At 39.5% G+C, this 26,671-nt stretch overlaps 1 protein-coding gene across 1 annotated transcript in view; it reads left to right on the top strand.

Moving 5' to 3' along the window:
- Positions 1-26,671, top strand: part of CNTNAP5 (contactin associated protein family member 5) — a 903,219-nt gene that overhangs the window by 284,870 nt on the left and 591,678 nt on the right. The window lies entirely within an intron of this gene.

Genomic DNA, 26,671 nt, shown 5'->3' with positions numbered 1-26,671 from the left:
TGCATGAGTCTGCTAGACTCTAAGCATGAGAAAATGCATAATCCCGGAGGTCATTTCTTCATGAACCTTAGCTCTTGACCTTGTTCACAGAAAGAAGTGATGAGACATAGAAAGAGTGGTGAGAGTCTTGATTCTGATATTTACTAGCTGAACGGCCTTAAGAAAGTCACGTAAATTTTCAAGCTAAGACGTTTATGAGTATTAAATGCAATATAGCGTGCAATGTACCCACTATGTTAATTAGTTTCCTGTCCTCAGCACCTCACATCTAACATTAGAATGCTACCACACTTTTCTACTTACCAGTCTTATTTTGGGTTCAGAAAATATAGTGGGTGATATAGCAATATACTGTGGGTGATTATACATATGTGGACTAAAATTAAAAATAGGTTTCAAAGAATGGTGTCCTGTTAAGGAGCAGTGGATGAGCCGTGGGTTTCCTGGTAGCTTGAAGAGAAAGACAGACTTCCAGCTTTCCCCGTATTGAGTATATCATCTGCTGCCTTGATTATATCATCTGTCAGTCTCCCGACCTGAGACTTAGCCCTGGCCATTAAAATTGCTGACCAGAACAACCAAAATTTCTATTTCCCACTCACAGAACCAGAGCTGGGCTTCTGGTATGGTCTCAGCCAAGAACCCCAGAGGGAGACTAGTGGGAGTGCCACTCATAAAATCAGTGCCCTTTGTAGTTTACTTCTTATCCTCACCTGAGCTCTGAAACAGACATTATTTATATCAATGTTTTGGATGTTGACACTGAAGTAACTTGTATACATCACAGAAGAGCTGGTGTAGGTTCACAGATTTGTGTGATTCTGAAGTATATAAGCCAGGGCTAGGCTGAAGAAACAGAAGGCAAGCTACATATGCAAATTTACATTTTCTTGTAGTTTCATTAAAAAAAGCAAAAAGAAACAGTTGACATTCTTTTAATAATATATCTTACTGACCCAATAAACCAAAATATTATTTCAATATATAATAAGGTAAAACTATTTATTAATCAGATATTTTGCTGTTTTGTATTGTCTTTAAAAGAGAAACTCTTTTTAAACTCCTTTTATGAGGTATGATTGACATACAAAAAACTGTACATACTTTATGTATACAACTTGATGAGTTTGGACATATACGTCATGAAACTATCACCACAATCTATTCCATAAACATATTCATCACCAAAATTTCCTCCCACCCTCTTTATTTATTATTATTTGAGGGTGGATTATAAGAACACTTAATATAAAATCTACTCTCTTAAGAAATTTTAACTGTACCACACAGTATTATTAACTATAGGTGATGTGCTATGTAGTAGACTCTAGGGTTTATTCATCTTGCATAACTAAAACTTTGTATGTTTTTACTAATACCTCCCCTGGCCCTGGCAATCATCATTCTGTTCTCTGATTCCATAAGTTTGACTATTTCAGATGCCCTATATGGGTAGTGTCATGTAGTAATTGACATTCTGTGTCTGGCTTATTTCACTTAGGGTGATGTCTCCAGGTTCATCCATGATGTCACAAATGTCATGATTTCCTTCTTTTCTAAGGCTCAATGACATTCCTTTATATGTGTGTACCACTTTTTCTTTTCTTTTTTTTTTTTAACATCTTTATTGGGGTATAATTACTTTAAAATGGTGTGTTAGTTTCTGCTTCATAACAAAGTGAATCAGTTATATATATACATGTGTTCCCATATCTCTTCCCTCTTGAGTCTCCCTCCCTCCCACCCTCCCTATCCCACCCCTCCAGGTGGTCACAAAGCACCCAGCCAATATCCCTGTGCCATGTGGCTGCTTCCCACTAGCTAGCTACCTTACGTTTGGTAGTGTATATATGTCCATGACGCTCTCTCGCCCTGTCACAGCTCACGCTTCCCCCTCTCCATATCCTCAAGTCCGTTCTCCAGTAGGTCTGTGTCTTTATTCCTGTCTTACCCCTAGGTTCTTCATGACATTTTTTTCCTTAAATTCCATATATATGTGTTAGCATATGGTATTTGTCTTTTTCTTTCTGACTTACTTCACTCTGTATGACAGACTCTAGGTCTATCCACCTCATTACACATAGCTCAATTTCGTTTCTTTTTATGGCTGAGTAATATTCCATTGTATATATGTGCCAAATCTTCTTTATCCATTCATCCGATGATGGACACTTAGGTTGTTTCCATCTCCTGGCTACTGTAAATAGAGCTGCAATGAACATTTTGGTACATGACTCTTTTTGAATTTTGGTTTTCTCAGGGTATATGCCCAGTAGTGGGATTCCTGGGTCATATGGTAGTTCTATTTGTAGTTTTTTAAGGAACCTCCATACTGTTCTCCATAGTGGCTGTACCAATTCACATTCCCACCAGCAGTGCAAAAGTGTTCCTTTTCTCCACACCCTCTCCAGCATTTATTGTTTCTAGATTTTTTGATGATGGCCATTCTTACTGGTGTGACATTATATCTCATTGTAGTTTTGATTTGCATTTCTCTAATGATTAATGATGTTGAGCATTCTTTCATGTGTTTGTTGGCAGTCTGTATATCTTCTTTGGAGAAATGTCTATTTAGGTCTTCTATCCATTTTTGGATTGGGTTGTTTCTTTTTTTGTTATTGAGCTGCATGAGCTGCTTTTAAATTTTGGAAATTAATCCTTTGTCAGTTGCTTCATTTGCAAATATTTTCTCCCATTCTGAGGGTTGTCTTTTGGTCTTGTTTATGGATTCCTTTGCTGTGCAAAAGCTTTGAAGTTTCATTAGGTCCCATTTGTTTATTTTTGTTTTTATTTCCATTTCTCTAGGAGGTGGGACAAAAAGGATCTTGCTGTGATTTATGTCATAGAGTGCTCTGCCTATGTTTTCCTCTAAGAGTTTGATAGTTTCTGGCCTTACATTTAGGTCTTTAATCCATTTTGAACTTATTTTTGTGTATGGTGTTAGGGAGTGATCTAATCTCATACTTTTACATGTACCTGTTCAGTTTTCCCAGCACCAATTATTGAAGAGGCTTCCGTTCTCCACTGTACATTCCTGCCTCCTTTATCAAAGATAAGGTGACCATATGTGCATGGGTTTATCTCTGGGGTTTCTATCCTGTTCCATTGATCTATCATTCTGTTTTTGTGCCAGTACCATACTGTCTTGATTGCTGTAGCTTTGTAATATAGTCTGAAGTCAGGGAGCGTGATTCCTTCAGCTCTGTTTTTCATTCTCAAGATTGCTTTGGCTATTCGGGATCTTTTGTGTTTCCATACAAATTGTGAAATTTTTTGTTCTAGTTCTGTGAAAAATGCCAGTGGTAGTTTGATAGGGATTGCATTGAATCTATAGATTGCTTTGGGTAGTAGAGTCATTTTCACAATGTTGATTCTTCCCATACAAGAACATGGTATATCTCTCCATCTATTTGTATCATCTTTAATTTCTTTCATCAGTGTCTTATAATTTTCTGCATACAGGTCTTTTGTCTCCTTAGGTAGGTTTATTCTTAGATATTTTATTCTTTTTGTTGCAATGGTAAATGGGACCGTTTTCTTGATTTCACTTTCAGATTTTTCATCATTAGTGTATAGGAATGCCAGAGATTTCTGTGCATTAATTTTGTATCCTGCAACTTTACCAAATTCATTGATTAGCTCTAGTAGTTTTCTGGTAGCATCTTTAAGATTCTCTATGTATAGTATCATGTCATCTGCAAACAGTGACAGCTTTACTTCTTCTTTTCCGATTTGGATTCCTTTTATTTCCTTTTCTTCTCTGATTGCTGTGGCTAAAACTTCCCAAACTATGTTGAATAAGAGTGGTGAGAGTGGGCAACCTTGTCTTGTTCCTGATCTTAGTGGAAATGCTTTCAGTTTTTCACCATTGAGGATGATGTTGGCTGTGGGCTTGTCATATATGGCCTTTATTATGTTGAGGAAAGTTCCCTCTATGCCTACTTTATGGAGGGTTTTTATCATAAATGGGTGTTGAATTTTGTCAAAACCTTTCTCTGCATCTATTGAGATGATCATATGGTTTTTCTCCTTCAATTTGTTAATATGGTTTATCACATTGATTGACTTGCGTATATTGAAGAATCCTTGCATTCCTGGAATAAACCCCACTTGATCATGGTGTATGATCCTTTTAATGTGCTGTTGGATTCTGTTTGCTAGTATTTTTTTGAGGATTTTTGCATCTATGTTCATCAGTGATATTGGCCTGTAGTTTTCTTTCTTTGTGACATCCTTGTCTGGTTTTGGTATCAAGGTTATGGTAGCCTCATAGAAGGAATTTGGGAGTGTTCCTTCCTCTGCTATATTTTGGAAGAGTTTGAGAAGGATAGGTGTTAGCTCTTCTCTAAATGTTTGATAGAATATGCCTGTGAAGCCATCTGGTCCTGGGCTTTTGTTTGTTGGAAGATATTTAATCACAGTTTCAATTTCAGTGCTTGTGATTGGTCTGTTCATATTTTCTATTTCTTCCTGATTCAGTCTTGGCAGCTTGTGCATTTCTAAGAATTTGTCCAATTCTTCCAGATTGTCCATTTTATTGGCATAGAGTTGCTTGTAGTAATCGCTCATGATCTTTTGTGTTTCTGCAGTGTCAGTTGTTACTTCTCCTTTTTCATTTCTAATTCTATTGATTTGAGTCTTCTCCCTTTTTTTCTTGATGAGTCTGGCTAATGGTTTATCTATTTTGTTTATCTTCTCAAGGAACCAGCTTTTAGTTTTATTGATCTTTCTATTGTTTCATTGATTTCTTTTTCATTTATTTCTGATCTGATTTTTATGATTTCTTTCCTTCCGCTAACTTTGGGGTTTTTTTGTTCTTCTTTCTCTAATTGCTTTAGGTGCCAGGTTAGGTTGTTTATTCAAGATGTTGCCTGTTTCTTAACGTGGGCTTGTATTGCTATAAACTTCCCTCTTAGAACTGCTTTTGCTGCATCTCATAGGTTTTGGGTCGTCGTGTCTCCATTGTCATTTGTTTCTAGGTTTTTTTAATTTCCTCTTTGATTTCTTCAGTGATCACTTCGTTATTAAGTAGTGTATTGTTTAGCCTCCATGTGTTTGTATTTTTTACAGATCTTTTCTTGTAATTGATATCCAGTCTCATAGTGTTGTGGTCAGAAAAGATACTTGACACAATTTCAGTTTTCCTAAATTTACCAAGGCTTGATTTGTGACCCAAGATATGATCTATCCTGGAGAATGTTCCATGAGCACTTGAGAAAAATGTGTATTCTGTTGTTTTTGGATGGAGTGTCCTATAAATATCAATTAAGTCCATCTTTTTTAATGTATAATTTAAAGCTTGTGTTTCCTTATTGATTTTCATTTTGGATGATCTGTCCATTGGTGAAAGTGGGGTGTTAAAGTCCCCTCCTATGAATGTGTTACTGTAGATTTCCCCTCTTATGGCTGTTAGTATTTGCCTTATGTATTGAGGTGCTCCTATGTTGGGTGCATAAATATTTACAATTGTTATATCTTCTTGTTGGATCGATCCCTTGATCATTATGTAGTGTCCTTCTTTGTCTCTTCTAACAGTCTTTATTTTAAAGTCCATTTTGTCTGATATGAGAATTGCTACTCCAGCTTTCTTTTGGTTTCCATTTGCATGAAATACCTTTTTCCATCCCCTTACTTTCAGTCTGTATGTGTCTCTAGGTCTGAAGTGGGTCTCTTGTAGACAGCATATATAACGGTCTTGTTTTTGTATCCATTCAGCCAATCTGTGTCTTTTGGTGGGAGCATTTAGTCCATTTACATTTAAGGTAATTATCGATATGTATGTTCCTATTCCCATTTTCTAATTTGTTTTGGGTTCATTATTATAGGTCTTTTCCTTCTCTTGTGTTTCTTGTCTAGAGAAGTTCCTTTAGCATTTGTTGTAAAGCTGGTTTGGTGGTGCTGAACTCTCTCAGCTTTTGCTTGTCTGTAAAGGTTTTAATTTCTCCATCAAATCTGAATGAGATCCTTGCTGGGTAGAGTAATCTTGGTTGCAGGTTTTTCTCCTTCATCACTTTCAGTATGTCCTGCCACTCCCTTCTGGCTTGCAGGGTTTCTCCTGAGAGATCAGCTATTAACCTTATGGGGATTCCCTTGTGTGTTATTTGTTGTTTTTCCCTTGCTGCTTTTAATATGCTTTCTTTGTATTTAATTTTTGACAGTTTGATTAATATGTGTCTTGGCATATTTCTCCTTGGATTTATCCTGTTTGGGACTCTCTGTGCTTCCTGGACTTGATTAACTATTTCCTTTCCCATATTAGGGAAGTTTTCAACTATAATCTCTTCAAATATTTTCTCAGTCCCTTTCTTTTTCTCTTCTTCTGGAACCCCTATAATTCAAATGTTGGTGTGTTTAATGTTGTCCCAGAGGTCTCTGAGACTGTCCTCAGTTCTTTTCGTTCTTTTTTCTTTATTCTGCTCTGCAGTAGTTATTTCCACTGTTTTATCTTCCAGGTCACTTATCTGTTCTTCTGCCTCAGTTATTCTGCTATTGATCCCATCTAGAGTATTTTTCATTTCATTTATTGTGTTGTTCATCATTGTTTGTTTCATCTTTAGTTCTTCTAGGTCCTTGTTAAATGTTTCTTACATTTTGTCTAGTCTATTTCCAAGATTTTGGATCATATTTACTGTCATTATTCTGAATTCTTTTTCAGGTAGACTGCCTATTTCCTCTTCATTTGTTAGGTCTGGTGCATTTTTATCTTGCTCCTTCATCTGCTGTGTGTTTTTCTATCTTCTCATTTTGCTTAGCTTGCTGTGTTTGGGGTGTCCTTTTTGCAGGCTGCAGGTTTGTAGTTCCCGTTATTTTTGGTGTCTGTCTCCAGTGGCTAAAGTTGGTTCAGTGGGTTGTGTAGGCTTCCTGGTGGAGGGGACTAGTGCCTGTGTTCTGGTGGATGAGGCTGGATCTTGTCTTTCTGGTGGGAGGTCCACGTCTGATGGTGTGTTTTGGGGTGTCTGTGGACTTATTATGATTTTAGGCATCCTCTCTGCTAATGGGTGGGGTTGTGTTCCTGTTTTGCTAGTTGTTTGGCATAGGTTGTCCAGCGCCATAGCTTGCCTGTCGTTGAGTGAAGCTGGGTGCTGTTGTTAAGATGGAGGTCTCTGGGAGATTTTCGCCATTTGATATTATGTGGAGCTTGGAGGTCTCTTGTTGACCAGTGTCCTGAAGTTGGCTCTCCCGCCTCAGGGGCAGAGCCCTGACTCCTGGCTGGAGCACCAAGAGCCTTTCATCCACATGGCTCAGAATAAAAGGGAGAAAAAGTAGAGAGAATTAGTAGAAGCATGAAGAAAGAAAGAAAGAAAGAAAGAAAGAAAGAAAGAAAGAAAGAAAGAAAGAAAGAAAGAAAGAAAGAAAGAAAGAAAGAAAGAAAGAAAGGAAGAATAAAAGAAGGAAAGAAGTCAAGAAGGAAAGAAAGGAGGGAGGGAGGGAGGGAGGAAGGAAGGAAGGAGGGAAGGAAGGAAAAAGTACAGAAAGAAAGAAGATACAGTAAAATAACGTAAAGTAAAGTATAATAAAGTTATTGAATTAAAAAATAATTATTTAGGAAAAAAAAGGGATGGATAGAACCTTAGGACAAATGTTGGAAGCAAAGGTATACAGACAAAATCTTACACAGTAGCATACACATACACCCTCACAAAAAGAGGTAAAGGGGAAAAAAATCATAAATCTTGCTCTCAAAGTCCACCTCCTCAATTTGGGATGATTCATTGTCTAAAGGAGGGAAGGAAGGAAGGAAGGAAGGAAGGAAGGAAAGAAAGAAAGAAAGAAAAAAAGAAAGAAAGAAAGAAAGAAAAGTATAATAAAGTTATTAAAATTAATTTTTAAGAAAAGAAAATAAAAGAAAAACAATGGACAGTTAGAACCCTAGGACAAATGGTGGAAGCAAAGCTATACAGACAAGATCTCACACAGAAGCATACACATACACATTCACAAAAAGAGGAAAAGGGGAGAAAATCATAGATCTTGCTCTCGAAGTCCACCTCCTCAATTTGGGATGATTTGTTGTCTATTCAGGTATTCCACAGATGCAGGGTACATCAAGTTGATTGTGGAGCTTTAATCCGCTGTTTCTGAGGCTGCTGGGAGAGATTTCCCTTTCTCTTCTTTGTTCAGACAGGACGGGGTTAAAGGAGCCACTGATTCAGGGCCTGTGGCACACTCAGGCCGGGGGGGGGGGGCGGGGGAGGGAGGGGCACGGCGTGCGGGGCGGGCCTGTGGCGGCAGAGGCCGGCATGACGTTGTACCAGCCTGAGGCCCGCCGTGCGTTCTCCCGGGGAAGTTGTCCCTGGATCCTGGGAACCTGGCAGTGGCGGGCTGCACAGGCTCCCCAGAAGAGGGGTGTGGATAGTGACCTTTGCTCGCACACAGACCCCTTGGTGGCGGCAGCAGCAGCCTTAGCGTCTACCACCCATCTCTGGGGTTCGGACTTTTAGCCGCGGCTCGCGCCCATCTCTGCGATCCGCGCTTTTAGCCGCGGCTCGCGCTCGTCCCTGGGGTCCGCGCTTTTAGCTGCGGCTCACGCCCCTCTCTGGGGTTTGCGCTTTTAGCTGCGGCTTCCGTCTGTCTCTGGAGTTCCTTTAAGCAGTCCTCTTAAACCCCTCTCCTCGCGCACCAGGAAACAAAGAGGGAAGAAAAAGTCTCTTGCCTCTTCGGCAGGTGCAGACGTTTCCCCGGACTCCCTCCTGGCTAGCCGTGGTGCACTAACCCCTTCAGGCTATGTTCAAGCCACCAACCCCAGTCCTCTCCCTGCGCTCCAACCAAAACCCGAGCCTCAGCTCGCAGCCCCGCCCGCCCCATCGGGTGAGCAGACAAGCCTCTCGGGCTGGTGAGTGCTGGTCGGCACCGATCCTCTGTGTGGGAATCCCTTCGCTTTGCCCTCCGCACCCCTGTTGCTGTGCTCTCCTCCGCGGCTCCGAAGCTTCCCCGCTCCGCCTCCCGCAGTCTCCGCCGGCGAAGGGGCTCCTAGTGTGTGGAAGCCTTTCCTCCTTCACGGCTCCCTCCCACTGGTGCAGGTCCCGTCCCTATTCTTTTGTCTGTTTTTTCTTTTGCCCTACCCAGGTATGTAGGGGAGTTTCTTGCCTTTTGGGAGGTCTGAGGTCTTCTGCCAGCATTCAGTAGGTGTTCTGTAGGAGTTGTTCCACGTGTAGATGTATTTCTGATGTATCTGTGGGGAGGAAGGTGATCTGCATGTCTTACTCTTCTGCCATCTTCCCAGCACCCCCCCCCCACTTTTTCTTTATCCATTTATCTGTCCATGGACATTTATGTTGCTTTCTTGTCTTGGGAATTGTGAATCATGCTGCAATGAACATGGGAGTGCAGATATCTCTTCAAGATCCTGATTTTAATCCCTTCGGATATATACCCAGAAATGAAATGGCCAGATCATAATGCAGTTCTATTTGTAAATTTTGTGTGTGTGTGTGTGTGTGTGTGTTACATGGGCTTCTCACCGTTGTGGCCTCTCCCATTGCGGAGCACAGTCTCCAGACACGCAGGCCCAGCAGCCATGGCTCACGGGCCCAGCCGCTCCATGGCATGTGGGATGCTCCCAGACTGGGGCACGAACCCGTGTCCCCTGCATCGGCAGGCGGACTCTCAACCACTGCACCGCCAGGAAGCCCTATTTGTAATTTTTTTGAGGACACTGTATTCTGTTCTCCACTTGTGGCTGTAACAAGTTACATTCTTGCCAATAGTGTGCAAAGGTTCCAATTTCTGTACATCCTCACCAACACTTATTATACTTTGTGTTTTTGATAATAGCCATCCTAACTGGTGTGAGGTGATATTTCATTGTGTTTTTGATTTGCATTTCTATGATGATTAGTGATGTTGAGCACATTTTCATATACCTGTTGGGTCATCTCTATGTCCTCTTTGGAAAAATATTTATTCAATTCCTTTGCCCATTTTTAATCAGTTTATTTGGTTTTTGCTACTGAATTATAGGAGTTCCCTACATATTTTGGATATTAATCCTTTATCAGATGTATGGTTTGCAGTTAATTTCCTCATTCTACAGGTTGCCTTTTCATTTTGTTGTTTCCCTTCTTGTGCAGAAGTTTGATGTAGTCCCAACTGTCTGTATTTTTTCTTGTTTCTGTGCTTTTGATGTTATATCCAAGAAATCACTGCCAAAACCAATGTCAAGAAACTTTTGCTCTCTGTGTTTTTCCTGGGAGTTTTATGGTTTCAGGTCTTATATTTAAATCTTTAATCCATTTTGAGTCCAAATAATTGACAGGTTCAATGTAACCTTTATCAAAATTCCAATGGCAGTTTTACACAAATAGAAAAATAAATACTAAAATTGGATATGAAACTACAAAGACCCTGATTAGCCAAAGCAGTTTTAAACAAGAAGAAAACCTCAAACTGGAGGCAGTACACTGCCTGATTTCCAAATGTGTTACAAGCTGCAGTAATCAAAGCAATATGGTAATGGCATACAAAGAGACATACAGACATGAAACAGAATCGATAGGTCAGCAATAGCCCTGCTTATATATGGTCAACTGATCTTCAACAAGGGTGCCAAGAATATACAATTGGGAAAAGATAGTCTCTTCAACAAATGATGTTGAGAAAACAGAATGTTCACGTCCAGAAGAAGGAAACTGAACTCTTACCTTATGCAATAGCACATTGTAATTTAGACGAGCAATGCCAATTGCTCAATAACCACATATAGAATTGCCAGGTGGATGCTTTCACTAAACTGCACTGCCTCTCTAACAATCCCCCTCTTTTCACACATGCCACATAAAGCATGTCAGTTATACACTACACTTTAATTTTCTGATGCTCATGCAGGCTTGAAAGGAACCAAATGTTAAAGAAAAAAAAATCCTCCTTTATATAAATTTCCCTGTATTTTTTCCAATAATGAGTTTCTAAATATCATGATCAGAGAATGTATTTCACTGCCATTATCTTAAAAACTTAATCCAAACACTCAAAGCACCATGTCTGCTTATGGACCCCGAACCCAGCATGCTCAGCCTTTGACCTGAGCTCCTACTTTCAAAATTAGTAGAGGAGGGCTTCCCTGGTGGCGCAGTGGTTGAGAGTCCGCCTGCCGATGCAGGGGATACAGGTTCGTGCCCTGGTCCGGGAAGATCCCACATGCCGCGGAGCGGCTGGGCCCGTGAGCCATGATGGCTGCTGAGCATGCGCATCCGGAGCCTGTGCTCCGCAATGGGAGAGGCCACAACAGTGAGAGGCCCGCGTACCGCCAAAAAAAAAAAAAAAAAAAAACAGTAGAGGACTCTCCAGCCTGGGCCCATATCCTGCTTCATTGTCTTCATGGCTCCATCATCCCCTGGCTATGGATGCCTCATACTGAAATATTTGTGTCTGTTTAATTTCTGACCCATTACTCTAATCTCTGGTCACTTTGTAATCTGTAATCCCTCCTCCTGTGCCTGCCTTGATTCTTTTTCTTTTCTTCTGACTTGATTCTTGACACACTGCTTCCCTTATCTTCTGAGAGAAGTACCTCTTTACCATGATTTTTCTCACAGCTTGCTTGGCCCTTGGAACTATTTCTCAGTCTCACCCATCATCTCTAGTATTCATTGCAATTGCTGCTTGTTCACTGAGCTTTGGAACTTCACACACTGCATGATATAGGTCTCATCAGACGCCTTCCCCAATGGCCTAGAAGGGACTCCAGCTTTTTATGCGATCATCAGCTTCCTCCTCACTTGGATTCTTCATGGGACTCTTATTTGTCTGGCCAAGCTTTGCTGCCAATGGAACTGTCTAATGTCTGTCAAAAGTTTATTTTTTTTCCCCTTAATTTCAAGTGTTATGAGGTTTCTCAGAAATAAGCCCAGCATCCTTATTCAGCAAACTTCACATTGAAACATCTGTACTCCTGAGAAATATTTTAAGAGCCACAAAAGCCAAAGGTATATGAGAACAACTTCACAAACAAGAGTTTCCCCATGAATTTAGATTTACTATGTGTGATAGAATGCAGTTCTGAAGTTAACAAGCCCAGGGACTAGGAAATAAAAAGCAAAGAAAACACATATCATATGCCTTAGAACATGGCAGTCAAGTTCTGATAGGAAATGAATAAAAACAAAAGACCTTCAAAAGCAAGATGTTATCTCTGGATTTAACTTAAAGAAATGTTTGAGGGATTCCCTGACGGTGCAGTGGTTGAGAGTCCGCCTGCCGATGCAGGGGACACGGGTTCGTGCCCCGGTCCGGGAAGATCCTACATGCTGTGAAGTGGCTGGACCCGTGAGCCATGGCCTCTGAGCCTGTGCGTCCAGAGCCTGTGCTCTGCAATAGGAGCGGCCACAACAGTGAGAGCCCCGTGTACCGAAAAGAAAAAAAAAAAAAAAAAACTAATTAAGAAAATAATGCATCAGCCTATCTCTCATTTGCATTTATGAAAATATGCCCCTCAGTGTATTGAAATTACACCTACATCTAGTTAATGTCAAAATATGGATTCCTCAAAGCATGTACATGTTCAGATTATGGACCCAACACAAGTAGAGGCCATTTCGGCCCAAACTTCCAACAGTTCAAGTTGAGTCTTAGTGAAAAATATTTTCCCTTTTGCGGAATTTAGGTATTTTAACCAAGTCTAAAATTCAATTAAACATGCGACATGCTCTTTCCCCCAATTTCATCTATGAGAAGGGACTTAGGACTGTTCTTCTCCAGGCTGCTCAAGAAAATATATTTTGGAGGGGATTATTTGAGGGGTGTTACACATTTAAGGAATAATACAGACAAATTAATGTGTACCCACGGGAAAAGCACTAGGACAGTAAGCATATTAAAACCAAGTCAAATGGGAAAGGGTGAAAAATATTACAGATCTCCAATCTAAAGGTTGTTATTCTGTCAGGATTGGAAGTAGGTGACATGGAGTTCCCATGACAAGAAGAAAAAGCCATAAAAAGCGACTTCCCTGATGGCGCAGTGGTCGAGAATCTGCCTGCCGATGCAGAGGACACAGGTTCGATCCCTGGTCCTGGAAGCTCCCACATGCCACGGAGCAACTACTGAGGCTATGCTCTAGAGCCCACGAGCCACAACTACTGAAGCCCGTACACTCTAAAGCCCATGCTCCACAGCAAGAGAAGCCACCACAATGAGAAGCCCATGCACTGCAATAAAGAGAAGCCCATGCACTGCAACGAAGAGTAGCCCCCGCTCACCGCAACTAGAGAAAAGCATACACACAACAACGAAGACCCAATGTAGCCAAAAAAAAAAAAAAAAGCCGTGAAGAAAAAGGGACTCAGGAAACATCATCCAGCTGGACCATCTCCTACAGGCGATGGTGCAGACACAAGATGGCGGACTTGAGCTGAATGACCTTGAAGGGCCCTTCCAGCCTGGAGATTCTATCACAAAATATTCCTCTCCTGTAACCACATGTAAAATATAAATGTTGCTTCCCGGGTGCAACCAAGAACAGACTGCTTTTAATCATGTCAGAAAAGGGGTTGCCTGCTAGTGAGGAGTTTGTACCTTGACCTGGGGCTTGTTTTATCATAAATAATCAACAAGGCACATTGCCATGCAAGGCAAGGTTGGCCTCGGCACATTTTCCTGGCCTCATCTCATTAGATGAAAAGTGGAAACCCCAGGCTGTCTTTGGCCTTTGGGCAAGGAAGCTTTTATTATTATTCACTAGTCATGAATAATCTGCAGCTAAAGAAGAGAAACCATAAGAGTCTTATAAATCACAAGTCCTGGTGGTGAGTTTGCCATATTTTCAAAATGGATATGATATTCAAGAACTGTGCAGATACCTCAACAGTCTATATGCCTATTCCTGCCTCTAGGAAACCCCAGTATTTATTTCTTATATAAGTGATTGGGTACCACCAATCCTCCTTACCTTTCTGCTCCAAAAATTTTACTGTATACCACTGTGTTACATTAAAATAAATATTGAGGCAATCATCTTATTATTATTATTAACAGTGACCCTAGCACATCAGTTAGAAATAGGTCTATCTGCTAACAAGAACAGTTTTACTGTGTGTGTGTATGTGTGCACGCACGTGCGTGATTATTTGTCTTTTGCAATTAGAAATCTCACTACAGGAAATTCAGGGCTGGTAGAGCAAATGTCAAATAACAAGTAAGTGCAGTAGCTAGGATGCGGATCTGCATTTGTCTGAGGTCAAGGCCCATGCATTTGCAATCATCATGTCGGTATACAGAAAGAGCCAGCTTCAGGAATCAGGTCATCCCGTAACTGACCTTGTTACCTTCCTGCCAAGGGCTCCTATATTTCAGTAGATGGAACATCAATGTTCTTATTCTGTTAAGCTCTCAGTGCCAGTTCATCCTCCAGTGGATATTTGCAGCATCTTCCCTAAATGTAATTAACACTAAGAAAGCTAAAGGAAATTTTAGGATTTAGATGACATATTTTACAAATACAGATGAAGCCAGTCCTTGAGTTAGAAGGGATAATAAGATCATCGATTTGCTCAAAATATCCAAGATCATCAGGCATAATAGACCCAATGCTATATTTAAGGAGAGACATTGACAATAACAAGCTCATAATAATCTATAAACAGATTATGCTCATTTAATTAATTCCCACAGAAGTAGTCACAAATTATTTTCAAAAGAAAAAAATACTGGAAAAATGTAGTCATTCAATAAAAAAAAGAAGGCATTTACTCCTACAGAGAAGTAATCCAAACAGACCTTAGAAAACATTTACCTTTGCCTAATTATTCATGATAGTCAACTTTATATGGAAATTACCAAATCTTAATACCCCATATGGCCAAGCGTGTGTTTGCTTTTCTGTCCACAATTAAAACAAAGCCCTAGACAGACAGTGACTTCAACATTTTCAGCAAATTAAAAGAAATTTTGAACAAACAGGCCTCAAGAGGATGATGCAGTATCTTTCCTGAGTGATCAAAAGTTTAAGATGATGTAGAATGGTTTCATCAGACCCAGTCATGTCATTCCAAGATGCAGTTTCTTTTTCTTTTATTGAAGTATAGTTGATTTACAATGTTGTGTTAATTTCTCCAAGATGTGATTTCTGACTGAAGAATGATGACCTTTGACAAATAGCTCACACTAAATTACAGAGATACAGACCCATATTGAGTTAGAGTTGGTTTCCACCCCTTGATTCTACCAATGCATTGAATGGATCTTTTTCCTCCTTCCTTCCAATCTTCTATTCTTTTCACACTTCTCCCTTTTAATTATGTCCTAAGTTCTGTACGAGAAAGCACTATACCTCCTTAAAAGATGTTCTGCCATAATTTACCGTGTGTTTGGTTTATGCCTCAGGTTACATAATATGTGTAAGGTTTGTTTCTTTCATTCTTACACTTTTACATTCAGTATTTCCTGAAGGATCCCTAGGTGTCAATAGTTTGGCATCATTCTCTCTGGAGAGCTAAAAAAGACAGGTTCTAGAAGGTGCCATTGTTAGCTGCCCCAAAGCCCAGATAGAGCTAAAACTAGAATGACCATAGGCTAGTATTCCTGGGACAGTACTAGTTTATGCCTATTGTCTGACCATAGCTATTTATGGTGAGATTTTTTCACCTTCAGATGTGCTGGTTTGGCGAATTATATGTTCATTCTAGTTAGAACCATAGAAAATGTGGTTTCTTAAGTTGGTGACCATGTCAGCCTGTCTTCCCATGTGTAGTAACTAATAATTAAGAAACCTCAGGTCACATAATTTGACAAGGTAGTGCCATTGTTCTTATGCAAAGACGAGCTCCAATGCCTAACAGAAAACAGAGTGCCCACCTAGAACTCTCTGTGCAGCATTAGCTTGTATAATAAAAGGAATGATAGCTAACATCTATTGATTCTGTCTTAAGTACCAGGCTGTGCGACGGGCCCTCAGCCACCATCTAACCCTCAGCGACAGTCTTAGAAGGTGGGCATGTTGATTTCCATTTTCTTGAGGACACTGAGGTTCTAATATGGGAAGTGAGATGCCGAGGGGGCCCAACTATAACGTCAATGGAACTGAACTAGGGGATGATATTTATGGATTCATTATATTAGAACAGTTCTACTCACAAATTACACAGAACCTGTTCTCACTTCGTTGTGGATATGGTGGGGACAATGAACTGGGATGGAAGGATGGGGCAGGGGTCACAACCATTGTGTTGGATGAGTCTGTGTGGTTTCCCACTCTCTCGTGGAATCTGCTGGATTCAGGGGCTCCTCCTAGCGTTCTCTCTGGCCACCCACACTCCACCCTTCCCAATCCCTACATATGCACATGATTCTTTGTCACCAGAAAATGATGTGTGTTTAAACTTTGTCCCATGGCTTTCAGGCTTCTAGCATCATCCTTCAGTTAATTCCCAAACATATAGCTTAAACATCTATCTAGAGTTTGCTTGTAGAAAACTTAGTATCCCCACCTATATCAGAGAATTTCTATTGATGGCTTTCAAGACCTGACTGCTATTCTTAATCTCCCATTCTATTTTTAAACTTCTTTTCTTACAACTTTTTTTTTTTTTTTTTTTTTTTTTTTTTTGCGGTACGCGGGCCTCTCACTGTTGCGGCCTCTCCCGTTGCGGAGCACAGGCTCCGGACGTGCAGGCTCAGCGGCCATGGCTCACGGGCCCAGGCGCTCCGCGGCATGTGGGATCTTCCCGGACCGGGGCACGAACCCGCGTCCCCTGCATCGGCAGGCGGACTCTCAACCACTGCGCCACCAGGGAAGCCCCCCACTCTCTTTTATTTTTTTAAATTTTCATTTTATATTGGAGCATAGTTGATTAACAATGTTGTGTTAGTTTCAGGTGTACAGCAAAGTGATTCAGTTACACATATATACCACTCTCTTTTAAGCGTCCCAGTCACCTTCTCTGTGATCACTGCTTGCTAGACGTTTCCTACAATACCATTTGAACAAGGCTGTTTATTGGACAGAGTGGACTTTTACTGAAACTTTGAGGAAAATGTAGAGTGATCATAGCATCAAATGGAGACCACAAAACATTGAAGATTGAATGTCACTCTCCCTACATTCATTTGCTGATCTCCAGCTCTGGATATCTTACTTGGCCTCTCCCTTTGTAAAGCCCCATTCCCTGGAAACATCAAATCCTCAAATCAAGTTCCTTCCCTTATTCCATCTTTTTACAGGGTCCCAGGTCCCAGGGGAAAAAAATATATTTTTACCTACAGCTATTAAACAAGTCTAAAAGCAACACACAAAAATATCCCTCTATATCAGAATAATTACTTCAGCCAAAGGTCAATTCCTTTTGCTGTTATTATACTCTCCCATTTAATGGCCTCTGTCTATACTTTCCCATAACCACTATATTCATTGAGCTGTCTTCCTAAACAGAGGAGTAAGCTCTCTTTCTTCTGCTACCATTCTAGAACAAGGAAATCTTGACATCAGCTTTTAAGCTAGCAATTTTCTTCTAATGATAGAAATAAAATAGATTTAATTAATCACTAAAAATGTATTTATTGAGTACCTGTAATGCTTCAGGAATGTGGCAAAGATTACGGGGCTACAATACAGCATAATATATAGATCCTCAAGGAGCTTTCATGTCATTTGAAGACAACATATTCTCCAAGAACAGATAAAAAGGAGAAAGAGCATAAAAAGGCTGATGCTTCTGCCACATTCCCTTCTCCTACCCAGTTAGACAAAACTGGTTTGAAGATTAAAAGGAAAGCATCTATGGAAAGAAATATGTTCTTTAAACTTTACATAAATTAATTGAAATTAATTTGATGCCTATTTATTTTCCAAATCCCCATCCCTGGAGTCAAGTGATGGCTCCCAAAATAAAATACTCTTTGCAAAAAAAGTATTTTAAAGCCATTTTGTTAAATATCTTAGTGCACTCAAAGTAGAAAACGTAGACTGATGAAAAACACTTTACCATGGAAAGTTTAAGGTGAACGATTTTGGCTCGAAAGAGATAATTGTTTTGTTTTGTTTAAAAGAGGTGTTTAAACATGGAGGTGTTTAAAAGACTCCCATGTCCATAAAGCTGGTGTCATTCTGTACCTCAACCCCAAGGAAAAACCAGCTAATTGAGGAAACTTGGCGAAGGCAGATTCTTCTGGGACCAATTAGATAAGAATAGGAGAAATGAGAGTTTGCTTTCTTTCTTCTGTGGTGGTTTCCACACATCCGCTGCAGGGTTGTTGCTGACCAAGTATGGAGGCTGGATAGGATCTTTCAAGCAAGAAAGTAAAAAGCATCTTTTACAGCTGTACTTACCCAGGCTCAGGCCAAATACCTGGCATCTTTAGTAATTAACCCAAGCACTTCCTCATATGAACATGTAATTCCTCCCAGGAGCCCTGATGGCATGTCAGCAATCTACCATGTTTGAAATGCAAAGACTCAAAGCAGTGTGGTTTTCATGCTTTCAAGACAGGTTTCAAAGCATAAACAAATTACATAAGCACAGATTCTAATGAGTATAGAAACTCAATAAGGGCAAAATGTATTACTGATGGCCAAACAACAGGCTTTGAAATCAAATACACTTGAGTTTGAATCCAGCTTTTCAAAAGCAAAGTAGCTGAGTAATTTGGGTCTAACATTTAGTTACTATGAGCCTCAGTATACTTAGTTCTAAAATGGGAATAATATTCATTCTGGGGTTTACAAGTGATGGGTATAAAGAGTCAGGTGCTCAATAAGCTATAGCCATGTGGTTGAAATAAAAGTGATGTATAGCATCCTCTCAGAACTATTCTCCCTTAATTCATCACTGGAATTGTCTGTGATGGCTAGTGCATGGCATGCATGCATTCTGACTGGTCCAAATCTTTCCAGTATATATATATTCATAGCATCGGGCACCTCTTCTCAATTTTTCACAGTTGAAATTTTCTATTTATTCCTGTATGTAGTTGAAATGTGTCTCCTACCAGATATAAGCTTCTTCAGGGCAAGCACCATTTTTCTGGTTATGTTTTGTTTTGCTTTGTTTTGTTCTTTGCATTGGTAGAAGCATCCCCAGGGCGCACAGAGATACCTAGCCCATGATTGGCACACACAGATATTGATCAAATGAAATTTTACGACCTTTCAAAAATAATGTTTTCTAATTTCACAAGTGAGAAAGTTGCAGCTCCGAAAGAACCATTTTCCTAAAGTGACATTGGTAATAAATGGAGGGCCTGAGATGCAGACCTAAAAGTGATTATCTAGAGTCAATACAGTTTCTATTAAGACAGACAATGTCTCATTACCATCCTCTTCTCTTACAGATGAATAAACAGAAGCTTAGAAGATGTTAAATAACTTTCCAGACAGATGTTTGCAGAGCTAGGGCTCAAACACAGGCCTCCAACTAGATGTCCAGAGCTGCTTCTCTCTAACCAGTTTTCTGTTCATCATAAAAACCATTCTCAGGATGGAGCCTTGACTGTCCTCTGCTGTTTGCTCAGGATTTGTTTGGCTCAGGCAGGAACAATTCTTTTTTTTTTTTTTTTGCCCTCAGTGATCTAAAAGAGTCAGTCCCACCAGAGTCTTAGATTGGCCTGGCATTGGATGGGAGGTGGGCTTCAGCTGCCATCTGTTTGCTTGTTCTAGTGTTTGCTGGACAGCATTTCCCCTGAATATGTCTGACGGACAGTAGGGCCTTTTTATCACCTGAAAGTGTCCCTCGGGTTCTACCACAATAGGGTGTGGGAGTGTCAGGCTGTTGAGTGATTAAATAAAAGAGATTGCAAGTTTCACAAGCTCTGGAACACAGGGGTGAACAATCTACCCTTAGGATCCACTGGGGCACCCACATGAGTGCCACGGCTGCAAAGATCCTGACAGATGTGCCTTTGGAGTCCAGGTGTAGGCTCTATGAGTTGTGGGTTCTTGGAAGCCAGGACGGATGCAGGCTTCAGTCAAGCATCTCAGATGTAACTTTTCCATCCTTCCAACTGAAATAAATTCAGAAGAAAACAGGAAACCGACTCGGTCTTGGCAATATTAACTTTTGCTAGGAAGCTTTGCCTAGTCCACTGAGAATAGAAGAGGGTATCTCCCGTATGCTAGTCCCAGTAACTGTACTTGAACTCTATTCACTCTAAGTGAAGTAAGGCAGACAGAGAATGATATCACATGATATCGCTTATATACAGAATCTAAAATAATAATAATAATACAAATGAACTTATTTGCAAAACAAAAACAGACTTATAGACTTAGAGAACAAACTTACAGTTACTGGGGATAGGGGGCAGGGAGGGATAGATTGAGAGTTTGGGATTGACATGTACAAACTACTGTTTTGTTTTTTTTTTTAGCACGTCAACTTTTTATTAAAGTTAAGAAAAATTAAACTTATAATTTTTAGGAATACACATGTATGTCTTTTCTTTTAACATCTTTATTGGAGTATAATTGCTTTAAAATGGTGCATTAGTTTCTGCTTTGTAACAAAGTGAATCAGCTATACATATACATATATCCTCATATCTCCTCCCTCTTGCATCTCCCTCCCACCCTCCCTATCCCACCCCTCTAGGTGGTCACAAAGCACCAAGCTGATCTCCCTGTGCTATGTGGCTGCTTCCCACTAGCTATCTATTTTACATTTGGTAGTGTATATATGTCCATGTCACTCTCTCACTTCATCCCAGCTTACCCTTCCCCCTCCCCATGTCCTCAAGTCCATTCTCTATGTCTGCATCTTTATTCCTGTCCTGCCCCTAGGATCATCAGAAACTTTTTTTTTTCTTAGATTCCATATATATGTGTTAGCATATGGTATTTGTTTTTCTCTTTCTGACTTACTTCACTCTGTATGACAGACTCTAGGTCCATCCACCTCACTACAAATAACTCAATTTCATTTCTTTTTATGGCTGAGTAATATTCCATTGTATATTTGTGCCACATCTTCTTTATCCATTCATCTGTCGATGGACACATGGTTGCTTCCATATCCTGGGTATTGTAAATGGAGCTGCAATGAACATTGTGGTACATGACTCTTTTTGAATTATGGTTTTCTCAGGGTATATGCCCAGTAGGGGGATTGCTGGGTCGTATGGTAGTTCTATTTTTACAAACTACTGTATTTAAAATAGATAGAGACTTCCCTGGCAGCCCAGTGGTTAAGACTTTACCTTCCAGTGCAAGGGGTGTGGGTTTGTTCCCTGGTTGGGGAGCTAAGATCCCACATGCCTCACTGCCAAAAAATCAAAACATAAAAAAAAGTAATATTGTAACAAATTCAATAAAGACTTTAAAAATGGTCCACATCAAAAACTAATCTTTAAAAAAATAAAATAGATAACCAACAAGGACCTACTATATAGCACAGGGAACTCTGCTCAATATTCTCTAATAACCTAAATGGGAAAAGAATTTGAAAAGAACAAATACATGTATATGTATAACTGAATACTTTGCTGTGTACCTGAAACAAACACAACATTGTTAATCAACTATGCTCCAATATAAAATAAAACTTTGAAAAAAAATGATTTTCTACATAGAATACTTCCGGGGGAGAATGTTTAAAAAAAAAAGACTAGGAAGCACCAGGATAGCTGAACTGGTGGAAATATCCAAATATTTCCTTGCCAACTGGTAAAATACTCAAGTTATCCAAATAGCCCCCCTTACTTTGTTTCCATCCTGTCCTCTCCCCACCCTGTCTTTTCTGGACCCACCATGTAAAAGGTACAGCTAAGAACCTCCATGACCCATTTAGCATTGGTTTCCATACTGTGATGCCAGAACTCTGGTGGGCAATAACTTATTAAATATTTTAAATCCTACTCTGCTTCTGAAATTGCTTTGACTTCTCTGGTTTCTCTGTTAGACCATAAACATTTTGAAAGCGAGAACTGGGCTTACCTCACTCTTTCAGCCCTCACCCCTAGCACAGAATTGGAAACAGCCTGTGTTCTCAAGAAATTACAATACACAGAGCAGCTCTTCAGTACAGTTCGCTATTTTAAAACAGGTTAGTGGTTGAAGTGTGAATATATACATTCAACGGTGTGGATGTGTATTTTATGCTCCCCAGGGACCATGGCTAGTTTTCATTTATAAGATCACAGGCAGCCTTCTCTTCGTCAGTCGTTATTACCCAAATGCTTCTGTAAAACTGGAGTGGGTGCAATTTCATAGGAGCCACAGAATTAGCTTCATGAACTATGCCAGCTTTGGCAGCTTTTCTGTTTCCTGGCACACCTGGGAATATGCAGGACATAGGATAAGCATTCTTCTCATAGAGTCCTCATAAGTGAAATTAACTATATGCTACATAATACACATAAGCAGTAGGGATTATCTGGATTCTTTTAAAATTTCCTGCCCACTTTTATATGCTGGCTTGCATCTCCCCTGTTTTGGAGTTTTCCTCCTTCCACATGCTCATAAATGGAATCCTGGGTGTGGGGTACGTGTTAAAGCTGTTTGAAATATTTACACGTTTCCTAGAACATCATTAAATGCAGGGAGTTTGGTCACTTGCATACCTTTTCATCTGGAATAATAAAAAATATTGTTATTAACAGTATGTCTATTTAGTCAATATTTTTTGTATTGATCTCCCACCAGATGACAGGGGCTTTAAATACATTGCCTTTTCTTTTGATCACATACTCTAAGATTGATATACTTTTTTTTTTAACATCTTTATTGGGGTACAATTGCTTTACAATGGTGTGTTAGTTTCTGCTTTATAACAAATTGAATCAGTTATACATATACATATGTTCCCATATCTCTTCCCACTTGCGTCTCCCTCCCTCCCACCCTCCCTATCCCACCCCTCCAGGTGGTCACAAAGCACTGAGCTAATCTCCCTGTGCTATGTAGCTGCTTCCCACTAGCTATCTACCTTACGTTTGGTAGTGTATATATGTCCATGCCTCTCTCCCGCTCTGTCACAGCTCACCCCGCCCCCTCCCCATATCCTCAAGTCCGTTCTCCAGTAGGTCTGTGTCTATATTCCTGTCTTACCCCTAGGTTCTTCATGACGTGTTTTTTTTTTTCTTAAATTCCATATATATGTGTTAGCATACGGTATTTGTCTTTCTCTTTCTGACTTACTTCACTCTGTATGACAGACTCTAGGTCTATTCACCTCATTACAAATAGCTCAATTTCGTTTCTTTTTATGGCTGAGTAATATTCCATTGTATATATGTGCCACATCTTCTTTATCCATGCATCCGATGATGGGCACTTAGGTTGTTTCCATCTCCGGGCTATTGTAAATAGAGCTGCAATGAACATTTTGGTACATGACTCTTTTTGAATTTTGGTTTTCTCAGGGTATATGCCCAGTAGTGGGATTGCTGGGTCATAGGGTATTTCTATTTGTAGTTTTCTAAGGAATCTCCATACTGTTCTCCATAGTGGCTGTACCAATTCACATTCCCACCAGCAGTGCAGGAGTGTTCCCTTTTCTCCACACCCTCTCCAGCATTTATTGTTTATAGATTTTTTGATGATGGCCATTCTGACTGGTGTGAGATGATATCTCATTGTAGTTTTGATTTGCATTTCCCTAATGATTAATGATGTTGAGCATTCTTTCATGTGATTGTTGGCAATCTGTATATCTTCTCTGGAGAAATGTCTATTTAGGCCTTCTGCCCATTTTTGGATTGGGTTGTTTGTTTTTTTGTTATTGAGCTGCATGAGCTGCTTGTAAATTTTGGAAATTAATCCTTTGTCCGTTGCTTCATTTGCAAATATTTTCTCCCATTCTGAGGGTTGTCTTTTGGTCTTGTTTATGGTTTCCTTTGCTGTGCAAAAGCTTTCAAGTTTCATTAGGTCCCATTTGTTTATTTTTGTTTTTATTTCCATTTCTCTAGGAGGTGGGACAAAAAGGATCTTGCTGTGATTTATGTCATAGAGTGCTCTACCTATGTTTTCCTCTAAGAGTTTGATAGTTTCTGGCCTTACATTTAGGTCTTTAATCCATTTTGAGCTTATTTTTGTGTATGGTGTTAGGGAGTGATCTAATTTCATACTTTTACATGTACCTGTCCAGTTTTCCCAGCACCACTTATTGAAGAGGCTGTCCGTTCTCCACTGTACGTTCCTGCCTCCTTTATCAAAGATAAGATGACCATATGTGTGTGGGTTTATCTCTGGGCTTTCTATCCTGTTCCATTGATCTATCTTTCTGTTTTTGTGCCAGTACCATACTGTCTTGATTATTGTAGCTTTGTAGTATAGTCTGAAGTCAGGGAGCCTGATTCCTCCAGCTCCATTTTTCATTCTCAAGATTGCTTTGGCTATTCGGGGTCTTTTGTGTTTCCATACAAATTGTGAAATTTTTTCTTCCAGTTCTGTGAAAAATGCCAGTGGTAGTTTGATAGGGATTGCATTGAATCTGTGTATTGCTTTGGGTAGTAGAGTCATTTTCACAATGTTGATTCTTCCAGTCCAAGAACATGGTATATCTCTCCATCTATTTGTATCATCTTTAATTTCTTTCATCAGTGTCTTATAGTTTTCTGCATACAGGTCTTTTGTCTCTTTAGGTAGGTTTATTCCTAGATATATTATTCTTTTTGTTGCAGTGGTAAATGGGAGTGTTTTCTTGATTTCACTTTCAGATTTTTCATCATTAGTGTATAGGAATGCCAGAGATTTCTATGCGTTAATTTTGTATCCTGCAACTTTACCAAATTCATTGATTAGCTCTGGTAGTTTTCTGGTAGCATCTTTAGGATTCTCTATGTATAGTATCATGTCATCTGCAAACAGTGACAGCTTTACTTCTTCTTTTCCGATTTGGATTCCTTTTATTTCCTTTTCTTCTCTGATTGCTGTGGCTAAAACTTCCAAAACTATGTTGAATAAGAGTGGTGAGAGTGGGCAACCTTGTCTTGTTCCTGATCTTAGTGGAAATGCTTTCAGTTTTTCACCATTGAGGATGATGTTGGCTGTGGGTTTGTCATATATGGCCTTTATTATGTTTAGGAAAGTTCCCTCTATGTCTACTTTCTGCAGGGTTTTTATCTAAATGGGTGTTGAATTTTGTCAAAAGCTTTCTCTGCATCTATTGAGATGATCATATGGTTTTTCTCCTTCAATTTGTTAATATGGTTTATCACATTGATAGATTTGCGTATATTGAAGAATGCTTGCATTCCTGGAATAAACCCCATTTGATCATGGTGTATGCTCCTTTTAATGTGCTGTTGGATTGTGTTTGCTAGTATTTTGTTGAGGATTTTTGCATCTATGTTCACCAGTGTTACTGGCCTGTAGTTTTCTTTCTTTGTGACATCTTTGTCTGGTTTTGATATCAAGGTGATGGTGGCCTCGTAGAATGAATTTGGGAGTGTATTTCCCTCTGCTATATTTTGGAAGAGTTTGAGAAGGATAGGTGTTATCTCTTCTCTAAATGTTTGATAGAATTCGCCTGTGAAGCCATCTGGTCCTGGGCTTTTGTTTGTTGGAAGATTTTTAATCACAGTTTCACTTTCAGTGCTTGTGATTGGTCGGTTCATATTTTCTATTTCTTCCTGATTCAGTCTTGGCAGGTTGTGCATTTCTAAGAATTTGTCCATTTCTTCCAGGTTGTCCATTTTATTGGCATAGAGTTGCTTGTAGTAATCTCTCATGATCTTTTGTATTTCTGCAGTGTCAGTTGTTACTTCTCCTTTTTCATTTCTAATTCTATTGATTTGAGTCTTCTCTCTTTTTTTCTTGATGAGTCTGGCTAATGGTTTATCTATTTTGTTTATCTTCTCAAAGAACCAGCTTTTAGTTTTATTGATCTTTGCTATTGTTTTCTTCATTTCTTTTTCATTTATTTCTGATCTGATTTTTATGATTTCTTTTTTGCTAACTCTGGGGTTTTTTTTGTTCTTCTTTCTCTAATTGCTTTAGGTGCCAGGTTAGGTTGTTTATTCGAGATGTTTCCTGTTTCTTAAGGTGGGCTTGTATTGCTATAAACTTCCCTCTTAGAACTGCTTTTGCTGCATCCCATAGGTTTTGGGTCGTCGTGTCTCCATTGTCATTTGTTTCTAGGTTTTTTTAAATTTCCTCTTTGATTTCTTCAGTGATCAGTTTGTTATTAAGTAGTGTATTGTTTAGCCTCCATGTGTTTGTATTTTTTACAGATCTTTTCCTGTAATTGATATCTAGTCTCATGGCGTCGTGGTCGGAGAAGATACTTGATACAGTTTCAATTTGCATAAATTTACCAAGGCTTGACTTGTGACCCAAGATATGATCCATCCTGGAGAATGTTCCATAAGCACTTTAGAAAAATGTGTATTCTGTTGTTTCTGGATGGAGTGTCCTATAAATATCAATTAAGTCCATGTTCTTTAATGTATCATTTAAAGCTTGTGTTTCCTTATTGATTTTCATTTTGGATGATCTGTCCATTGCTGAAAGTGGGGTGTTAAAGTCCCTTACTATGAATGTGTTACTGTAGATTTCCCCTCTTATGGCTGTTAGTATTTGCCTTATATATTGAGGTGCTCCTATGTTGGCTGTATGAATACTTACAATTGTTATATCTTCTTCTTGGATTGATCCCTTGATCATTATGTAGTGTCCTTCTTTGTCTCTTCTAATATTCTTTATTTTAAAATCTATTTTGTCTGATATGAGAATTGCTACTCCAGCTTTCTTTTGGTTTCCATTTGCATGCAATATCTTTTTCCATCCCCTTACTTTCAGTCTGTATGT

This window comes from Orcinus orca, chromosome 7 (genome assembly GCF_937001465.1).
Source record: "Orcinus orca chromosome 7, mOrcOrc1.1, whole genome shotgun sequence".
Classification (NCBI taxonomy): domain Eukaryota; kingdom Metazoa; phylum Chordata; class Mammalia; order Artiodactyla; family Delphinidae; genus Orcinus; species Orcinus orca.
Note: the sequence above shows the minus strand (reverse complement) of the source record. Positions and strands in the feature narration are given on the sequence as shown.